This window comes from Schistocerca gregaria, unplaced genomic scaffold (genome assembly GCF_023897955.1).
Source record: "Schistocerca gregaria isolate iqSchGreg1 unplaced genomic scaffold, iqSchGreg1.2 ptg000178l, whole genome shotgun sequence".
Lineage (NCBI taxonomy): Eukaryota > Metazoa > Arthropoda > Insecta > Orthoptera > Acrididae > Schistocerca > Schistocerca gregaria.
In genome coordinates, this window is record NW_026061728.1 from 4,505,205 (window position 1) to 4,515,777 (window position 10,573).

The following is a 10,573-nucleotide window of genomic DNA, read 5'->3' on the forward strand; positions in this document are numbered from 1 at the left end:
TCACTCCCATGGAGAAAAGTGCGCATGGTAAATGTTCTATTCAATCCCGATGCAATATCTGTGTTTCATCAACACTCTGATACTCCACAGATTACAGAATGGCTCCAGATGTGCATCGGAAACTACTACTGGTCTTCCAGGGAACGATCAAAGCGTAGACTGTTTGAGACATTACTCTCATGGAGGAAAGTGCGCATGGTGACTGTTGTATTCAATCCCGATGCAATTTCTTTGTTTCATCTACACTCTGATAGTCCATAGATTACAGAATGCCACCAGATGTGCATCGGAAACTACTACTGGTCTTCCAGGGAACGATCAAAACGTCGACTGTTTGAGACATATCTCCCGTGGAGGAAAGTGCGCATGGTGACTGTTGTACTCAATCCCGATGCAATTTCTGTGTTTCATCAACACTCTGATAGTCCACAGAATACAGAAAGTTTCCAGATGTGCATCGGAAACTACTACTTGTCTTCCGGGGAACGATCAAAGCGTAGACTGTTAGAGACATTACTCCCATGGAGGAAAGTGCGCATGGTGGTTGTTGTATTCAATCCCGATGCAATTTCTATGTTTCATCAACACTCTAATAGTCCACAGATTACAGAATGCCTCCAGATGTTAATCGGAATTTACTACTTGTCTTCCAGGGAACGATCAAAGCGTAGACTGTTTGGGACATTACTCCAATGGAGGAAAGTGCGCATGGTGAATGTTGTTCTCAATCCCGATGCAATTTCTGTGTTTCATCAACACTCTGATAGTCCACAGATTACAGAAAGCCTCTGGATGTGCATCGGAAACTACTACTGGTCTTCCAGGGAACGATCAAAGCATAGACTGTTTGAGAATTACTCCCTTGGAGGAAAGTGCGCATGGTGAATATTGTTATCAATCCCGATGTAGTTTCTGTGTTTCATCAACACTCTGATAGTCCACAGATTACAGAAAGCCTGCAGATGTGCATCGGAAACTACTACTTGTCTTCTGGGGAACGATCAAAGCGTAGACTGTTAGAGACATTACTCCCATGGAGGAAAGTGCACATGGTAACTGTGGTATTCAAAACCTGATGCAATTTCTGTGTTTCATCAACACTCTGATACTCCACAGATTACAGAATGCCTCCAGATGAGCATCGGAAACTACTACTGGTCTTCCAGGGGACGATCAAAGCGTATACTGATTGAGACATTACTTTTATGGAGGACTGTGCTCATTGTGACTGTTGTATTCAATCCCGATGCAATTTCTGTGTTTCATCAACACTCTGATAGTACACAGATTACACAATGCCTCCAGATGTGCATCGGAAACTACTACTGGTCTTCGAGGGAAAGATCAAAGCGTGGACTCTTTGACACATTACTCTCATGGAGGAAGTGCCCATGGTGACTGTTGTATTCAATCCCGATGCAATTTCTGTATTTCATCAACACTCTGATAGTCCACAGATTACAGAATGCCTCCAGATGTTAATCGGAAACTACTACTGGTCTTCCAGGGAACGATCAAAGCATAGACTGTTTGGGACATTACTCCAATGGAGGAAAGTGCGCATGGTGAATGTTGTTTTCAATCCCGATGCAATTTCTGTGTTTCATCAACACTCTGATAGTCCACAGATTACAGAAAGCCTCCAGATGTGCATCGGAAACTACTACTGGTCTTCCAGGGAACGATCAAAGCGTAGACTATTTCAGACATCACTCCCATGGAGAAAAGTGCGCATGGTAAATGTTCTATTCAATCCCGATGCAATATCTGTGTTTCATCAACACTCTGATACTCCACAGATTACAGAATGGCTCCAGATGTGCATCGGAAACTACTACTGATCTTCCAGGGAACGATCAAATCGTAGACTGTTTGAGACATTACTCCCATGGAGGAAAGTGCGCATGGTGACTGTTGTATTCAATCCCGATGCAATTTCTTTGTTTCATCTACACTCTGATAGTCCATAGATTACAGAATGCCACCAGATGTGCATCGGAAACTACTACTGGTCTTCCAGGGAACGATCAAAACGTCGACTGCTTGAGACATATCTCCCGTGGAGGAAAGTGCGCATGGTGACTGTTGTACTCAATCCCGATGCAATTTCTGTGTTTCATCAACACTCTGATAGTCCACAGATTACAGAAAGTTTCCAGATGTGCATCGGAAACTACTACTTGTCTTCCGGGGAACGATCAAAGCGTAGACTGTTAGAGACATTACTCCCATGGAGGAAAGTGCGCAATGTAACTGTGGTATTCAAAACCCGATGCAATTTCTGTGTTTCATCAACACTCTGATACTCCACAGATTACAGAATGCCTCCTGATGAGCATCGGAAACTACTACTGGTCTTCCAGGGAACGATCAAAGCGTAGACTGTTTGAGACATTACTCCCATGGAGGAAAGTGCGCATGGTGGTTGTTGTATTCAATCCCGATGCAATTTCTATGTTTCATCAACACTCTAATAGTCCACAGATTACAGAATGCCTCCCGATGTGCATCGGAAACTACTACTGGTCTTCCAGGGAACGATCAAAGCGTAGACTGTTTGAGACATTACTTTTATGGAGGAATGTGCTCATGGTGACTGTTGTATTCAATCCCGATGCAATTTCTGTGTTTCATCAACACTCTGATAGTACACAGATTATACAATGCCTCCAGATGTGCATCGGAAACTACTACTGGTCTTCCAGGGAATGATCAAAGCGTGGACTCTTTGAAACTTTACTCCCATGGAGGAAAGTGCGCATGGTTACTGTTGTACTCAATCCCGATGCAATTTCTGTGTTTCATCAAAACTCCGATAGTCCACGGATTACAGAATGCCTCCAGATGTTAATCGGAATTTACTACTTGTCTTCCAGGGAACGATCAAAGCGTAGACTGTTTGGGACATTACTCCAATGGAGGAAAGTGCGCATGGTGAATGTTGTTCTCAATCCCGATGCAATTTCTGTGTTTCATCAACACTCTGATAGTCCACAGATTACAGAAAGCCTCTGGATGTGCATCGGAAACTACTACTGGTCTTCCACGAAACGATCAAAGCGTAGACTCTTTGAGACATTACTCCCATGGAGGAAAGTGCGCATGGTGACTGTTGTATTCAATCCCGATGCAATTTCTGTGTTTCATCAACACTCTGATAGTCCACAGATTACAGAAAGCCTCTGGATGTGCATCGGAAACTACTACTGGTCTTCCACGAAACGATCAAAGCGTAGACTCTTTGAGACATTACTCCCATGGAGGAAAGTGCGCATGGTGACTGTTGTAATCAATCCCGATGCATTTTCTGTGTTTCATCAACACTCCGATAGTCCACAGATTACAGAATGCCCCCAGATGTGCATCGGAAACTACTACTGGTCTTCCAGGAACGATCAAAGCGTAGACCGTTTGAGAATTACTCCCATGAAGGAAAGTGCGCATGGTGACTGTTGTATTCAATCCCGATGCAATTTCTGTGTTTCATCAACACTCTGATAGTCCACAGATTACATAATGCCTCGCGATTTGCATCGGAAACTACTACTGGTCTTCCAGGGAAAGATCAAAGCGTAAAATCTATGAAACATTACTCCCATGGAGGAAAGTGCGCATGGTGACTGTTGTATTCAATCCCGATGCAATTTCTGTGTTTCATCAACACACTGATAGTCCACAGATTACAGAATGAATCGCGATGTGCATCGGAAACTACTACTGGTCTTCCAGGGAACGATCAAAACGTAGACTGTTTGGGACATTACTCCCATGGAGGAAAATGCGCATGGTGACTGTTGTATTCGATCCCGATGCAATTTCTGTGTTTCATCAACAGTCTGATAGTCCACCGATTACTGAATGCCACCATATGTGCATCGGAAACTACTACTGGTCTTCCAGGGAACGATCAAAGAGTCGACTGTTTGAGACATACCTCGCGTGGAGGAAAGTGCGCATGGTGACTGTTGTATTTAATCCCGAAGCAATTTCTGTATTTCATCAACACTCTGATAGTCAACAGATTACAGAATGCCACCAGATGCGCATCGGAAACTACTACTGGTCTTCCAGGGAACGATTAAAGCGTAGACTGTTTGAGAATTACTCCCATGGAGGAAAGTGCGCATGGTGACTGTTGTATTCAATCTCGATGCAATTTCTGTGTTTCATCAACACTCTGATAGTCCACAGAATACAGAAAGCCTCCAGATGTGCATCGGAAACTACTACTGGTCTTCCAGGGAACGATCAAAGCGTAGAGTGTTTGAGACATAATTTTATGGAGGTATGTGCTTATGGGTACTGTTGTATTCAATCCCGATGCAATTTCTGTGTTTCATCAACACTCTCATAGTCCACACATTACAGAATGCCTCCAGATGTGCAATTGAAACTACTTCTGGTCTTCCAGGGAACGATCAAAGCGTAGGCTGTTTAAGACATTACTCCCATAGAGGAAACTGCGCATGGAGACTGTTGTATTCAATCCCGATGCAATATCTGTGTTTCATCAACACTCTGATAGTCCACAGATTACTGAATGCCTCGCGATGTGCATCGGAAACTACTACTGGTCTTCCAGGGAACGATCAAAACGTAGACTGTTTGGGACATTACTCCCATGGAGGAAAGTGCGCATGGTGACTGTTGTACTCAATCCCGATTCAATTTCTGTGTTTCATCAACACTCTGATAGTCCACAGATTACAGAAAGTTTCCAGATGTGCATCGGAAACTACTACTTGTCTTCCGGGGAACGATCAAAGCGTAGACTGTTAGAGACATTACTCCCATGGAGGAAAGTGCGCAATGTAACTGTGGTATTCAAAACCCGATGCAATTTCTGTGTTTCATCAACACTCTGATACTCCACAGATTACAGAATGCCTCCTGATGAGCATCGGAAACTACTACTGGTCTTCCAGGGAACGATCAAAGCGTAGACTGTTTGAGACATTACTCCCATGGAGGAAAGTGCGCATGGTGGTTGTTGTATTCAATCCCGATGCAATTTCTATGTTTCATCAACACTCTAATAGTCCACAGATTACAGAATGCCTCCCGATGTGCATCGGAAACTACTACTGGTCTTCCAGGGAACGATCAAAGCGTAGACTGTTTGAGACATTACTTTTATGGAGGAATGTGCTCATGGTGACTGTTGTATTCAATCCCGATGCAATTTCTGTGTTTCATCAACACTCTGATAGTACACAGATTATACAATGCCTCCAGATGTGCATCGGAAACTACTACTGGTCTTCCAGGGAATGATCAAAGCGTGGACTCTTTGAAACTTTACTCCCATGGAGGAAAGTGCGCATGGTTACTGTTGTATTCAATCCCGATGCAATTTCTGTGTTTCATCAAAACTCTGATAGTCCACAGATTACAGAATGCCTCCAGATGTTAATCGGAATTTACTACTTGTCTTCCAGGGAACGATCAAAGCGTAGACTGTTTGGGACATTACTCCAATGGAGGAAAGTGCGCATGGTGAATGTTGTTCTCAATACCGATGCAATTTCTGTGTTTCATCAACACTCTGATACTCCACAGATTACAGAAAGCGTCTGGATGTGCATCGGAAACTACTACTGGTCTTCCAGGGAACGATCAAAGCGTAGACTCTTTGAGACATTACTCCCATGGAGGAAAGTGCGCATGGTAACTGTTGTAATCAATCCCGATGCATTTTCTGTGTTTCATCAACACTCCGATAGTCCACAGATTACAGAATGCCAGAAATGTGCATCGGAAACTACTACTGGTCTTCCCGGGAACGAACAAAGCGTAGACTGTTTCAGACATTACTCCCATTCAGGAAAGTTCGGATGGTGACTGTTGTATTCAATCCCGATGCAATTTCTGTGTTTCATCAACACTCTGATAGTCCACAGATTACATAATGCCTCGCGATTTGCATCGGAAACTACTACTGGTCTTCCAGGGAACGATCAAAGCGTAAAATCTATGAAACATTACTCCCATGGAGGAAAGTGCGCATGGTGACTGTTGTATTCAATCCCGATGCAATTTCTGTGTTTCATCAACACACTGATAGTCCACAGATTACAGAATGAATCGCGATGTGCATCGGAAACTACTACTGGTCTTCCAGGGAACGATCAAAACGTAGACTGTTTGGGACATTACTCCCATGGAGGAAAATGCGCATGGTGACTGTTGTATTCGATCCCGATGCAATTTCTGTGTTTCATCAACAGTCTGATAGTCCACCGATTACTGAATGCCACCATATGTGCATCGGAAACTACTACTGGTCTTCCAGGGAACGATCAAAGAGTCGACTGTTTGAGACATACCTCGCGTGGAGGAAAGTGCGCATGGTGACTGTTGTATTTAATCCCGAAGCAATTTCTGTATTTCATCAACACTCTGATAGTCAACAGATTACAGAATGCCACCAGATGCGCATCGGAAACTACTACTGGTCTTCCAGGGAACGATTAAAGCGTAGACTGTTTGAGAATTACTCCCATGGAGGAAAGTGCGCATGGTGACTGTTGTATTCAATCCCGATGCAATTTCTGTGTTTCATCAACACTCTGATAGTCCACAGAATACAGAAAGCCTCCAGATGTGCATCGGAAACTACTACTGGTCTTCCAGGGAACGATCAAAGCGTAGAGTGTTTGAGACATAATTTTATGGAGGTATGTGCTTATGGGTACTGTTGTATTCAATCCCGATGCAATTTCTGTGTTTCATCAACACTCTCATAGTCCACACATTACAGAATGCCTCCAGATGTGCAATTGAAACTACTTCTGGTCTTCCAGGGAACGATCAAAGCGTAGGCTGTTTAAGACATTACTCCCATAGAGGAAACTGCGCATGGAGACTGTTGTATTCAATCCCGATGCAATATCTGTGTTTCATCAACACTCTGATAGTCCACAGATTACTGAATGCCTCGCGATGTGCATCGGAAACTACTACTGGTCTTCCAGGGAACGATCAAAACGTAGACTGTTTGGGACATTACTCCCATGGAGGAAAGTGCGCATGGTGACTGTTGTATTCAATCCCAATGCAATTTCTGTGTTTCATCAACACTCTGATAGTCCACAGATTACAGAATGCCTCCCGTGGTGCATCGGAAACTACTACTGGTCTTCCAGGGAACGATCAAACCGCAGACTGTTTCAGACATTACTCCCATGGAGGAAAGTGCGGATGGTGACTGTTGTATTCAATCCAGATGCTATTTCTGTGTTTCAGCAACACTCTGATAGTCCACAGGTTACAGCATGGCACCAGATGTGCATCGGAAACTACTACTGGTCTTCCAGGGAACGATCAAATCATAGACTGTTTGAGAATTACTCCTTTGGAGGAAAGTGCGCATGGTAAATGTTGTTTTCAATCCCGATGCAATTTCTGTGTTTCATCAACACTCTGATAGTCCACAGATTACAGAAAGCCTCCAGATGTGCATCGGAAACTACTACTGGTCTTCCAGGGAACGATCAAAGCGTAGACTGTTAGAGACATTACTCCCATCGAGGAAAGTGCGCATGGTGAATGTTGTATTCAATCCCGATACAATTTCTGTGTTTCATCAACACTCTGATACTCCACAGATTACAGAATGCCTCCAGATGAGGATCGGAAACTACTACTGGTCTTCCAGGGAACGATCAAAGGGTAGAGTGTTGGAGACATTACTTTTATGGAGGAATGTGCTTATGGGTACTGTTGTATTCAATCCCGATGCAATTTCTGTGTTTCATCAACACTCTGATAGTCCACACATTACAGAATGCCTCCAGATGTGGAATTGAAACTACTTCTGGTCTTCCAGGGAACGATCAAAGCGTAGGCTGTTTAAGACATTACTCCCATAGAGGAAACTGCGCATGGAGACTGTTGTATTCAATCCCGATGCAATATCTGTGTTTCATCAACACTCTGATAGTCCACAGATTACAGAATGCCTCGCGATGTGCATCGGAAACTACTACTGGTCTTCCAGGGAACGATCAAAACGTAGACTGTATGGGACATTACTCCCATGGAGGAAAGTGCGCATGGTGACTGTTGTATTCAATCCCAATGCAATTTCTGTGTTTCATCAACACTCTGATACTCCACAGATTACAGAATGCCTCCCGTGGTGCATCGGAAACTACTACTGGTCTTCCAGGGAACGATCAAACCGCAGACTGTTTCAGACATTACTCCCATGGAGGAAAGTGCGGATGGTGACTGTTGTATTCAATCCAGATGCTATTTCTGTGATTCATCAACACTCTGATAGTCCACAGATTACAGAATGCCTAAAGATGTGCATCGGAAACTACTACTGGTTTTCCAGGGAACGATCAAAGCGTAGACTGTTTGAGAAATTACTTTTATGGAGGAATGTGCTCATGGTGACTGTTGTATTCAATCCCGATGCAATTTCTATGTTTCATCAACACTCTTATAGTCCACAGATTACAGAATGCCTCCAGATGTGCATCGGAAACTGCTACTGGTCATCCAGGGAACGATCAAAGCGTAAACTCTATGAAACATTACTCCCATGGAGGAAAGTGCGCATGGTGACTGTTGTATTCAATCCCGATGCAATTTCTGTGTTTCATCAACACTCTGATAGTCCACAGATTACACAATGCCTCCAGATGTGCATCGGAAACTACTACTGGTCTTCCAGTTAACGATCAAAGCGTATACTGATTGAGACATTACTTTTATGGAGGACTGTGCTCATGGTGACTGTTGTATTCAATCCCGATGCAATTTCTGTGTTTCATCAACACTCTGATAGTACACAGATTACACAATGCCTCCAGATGTGCATCGGAAACTACTACTGGTCTTCCAGTTAACGATCAAAACGTAGACTGTTTGAGAAATTACTCCCATGGAGGAAAGTGCGCATGGTGGCTGTTGTATTCAATCCCGATGCAATTTCTGTGTTTCATCAACACTCTAATAGTCCACAGATTACAGAATGCCTCCAGATGTGCATCGGAAACTACTACTGGTCTTCCAGGGAACGATCGAAGCGTAGACTGTTTGAGCCATTACTCCCATGGAGGAAAGTGCGCATGGTGACTGTTGTATTCAATCCCGATGCAATTTCTGTGATTCATCAACACTCTGTTAGTCCACAGATTACAGAATGCCTAAAGATGTGCATCGGAAACTACTACTGGTTTTCCAGGGAACGATCAAAGCGTAGACTGTTTGAGAAATTACTTTTATGGAGGAATGTGCTCATGGTGACTGTTGTATTCAATCCCGATGCAATTTCTATGTTTCATCATCACTCTTATAGTTCACAGATTACAGAATGCCTCCAGATGTGCATCGGAAACTGCTACTGGTCATCCAGGGAACGATCAAAGCGTAAACTCTATGAAACATTACTCCCATGGAGGAAAGTGCGCATGGTGACTGTTGTATTCAATCCCGATGCAATTTCTGTGTTTCATCAACACTCTGATAGTCCACAGATTACAGAATGCCTCCCGACGTGCATCGGAAATTACTACTGGTCTTCCAGGGAACGATCAGATCGTAGACTGTTTGGGACATTACTCCCATGGAAGAAAGTGCGCATGGTGACTGTTGTATTCAATCCCGATGCAATTTCTGTGTTTCATCAACACTCTGATAGTCCACAGATTGCAGAATGCCTCCCGATGTGCATCGGAAACTACTACTGGTCTTCCAGGGAACGATCAAAGCATAGACTGTTTGAGAATTACTCCCTTGGAGGAAAGTGCGCATGGTGAATATTGTTTTCAATCCCGATGTAGTTTCTGTGTTTCATCAACACTCTGATAGTCCACAGATTACAGAAAGCCTGCAGATGTGCATCGGAAACTACTACTTGTCTTCTGGGGAACGATCAAAGCGTAGACTGTTAGAGACATTACTCCCATGGAGGAAAGTGCGCATGGTAACTGTGGTATTCAAAACCTGATGCAATTTCTGTGTTTCATCAACACTCTGATACTCCACAGATTACAGAATGCCTCCAGATGAGCATCGGAAACTACTACTGGTCTTCCAGGGGACGATCAAAGCGTATACTGATTGAGACATTACTTTTATGGAGGACTGTGCTCATGGTGACTGTTGTATTCAATCCCGATGCAATTTCTGTGTTTCATCAACACTCTGATAGTACACAGATTACACAATGCCTCCAGATGTGCATCGGAAACTACTACTGGTCTTCGAGGGAACGATCAAAGCGTGGACTCTTTGACACATTACTCTCATGGAGCAAGTGCCCATGGTGACTGTTGTATTCAATCCCGATGCAATTTCTGTATTTCATCAACACTCTGATAGTCCACAGATTACAGAAAGCCTCCAGATGTGCATCGGAAACTACTACTGGTCTTCCAGGGAACGATCAAAGCGTAGACTGTTTCAGACATCACTCCCATGGAGAAAAGTGCGCATGGTAAATGTTCTATTCAATCCCGATGCAATATCTGTGTTTCATCAACACTCTGATACTCCACAGATACAGAATGCCTCCAGATGTGCATCGGAAACTACTACTGGTCTTCCAGGGAACGATCAA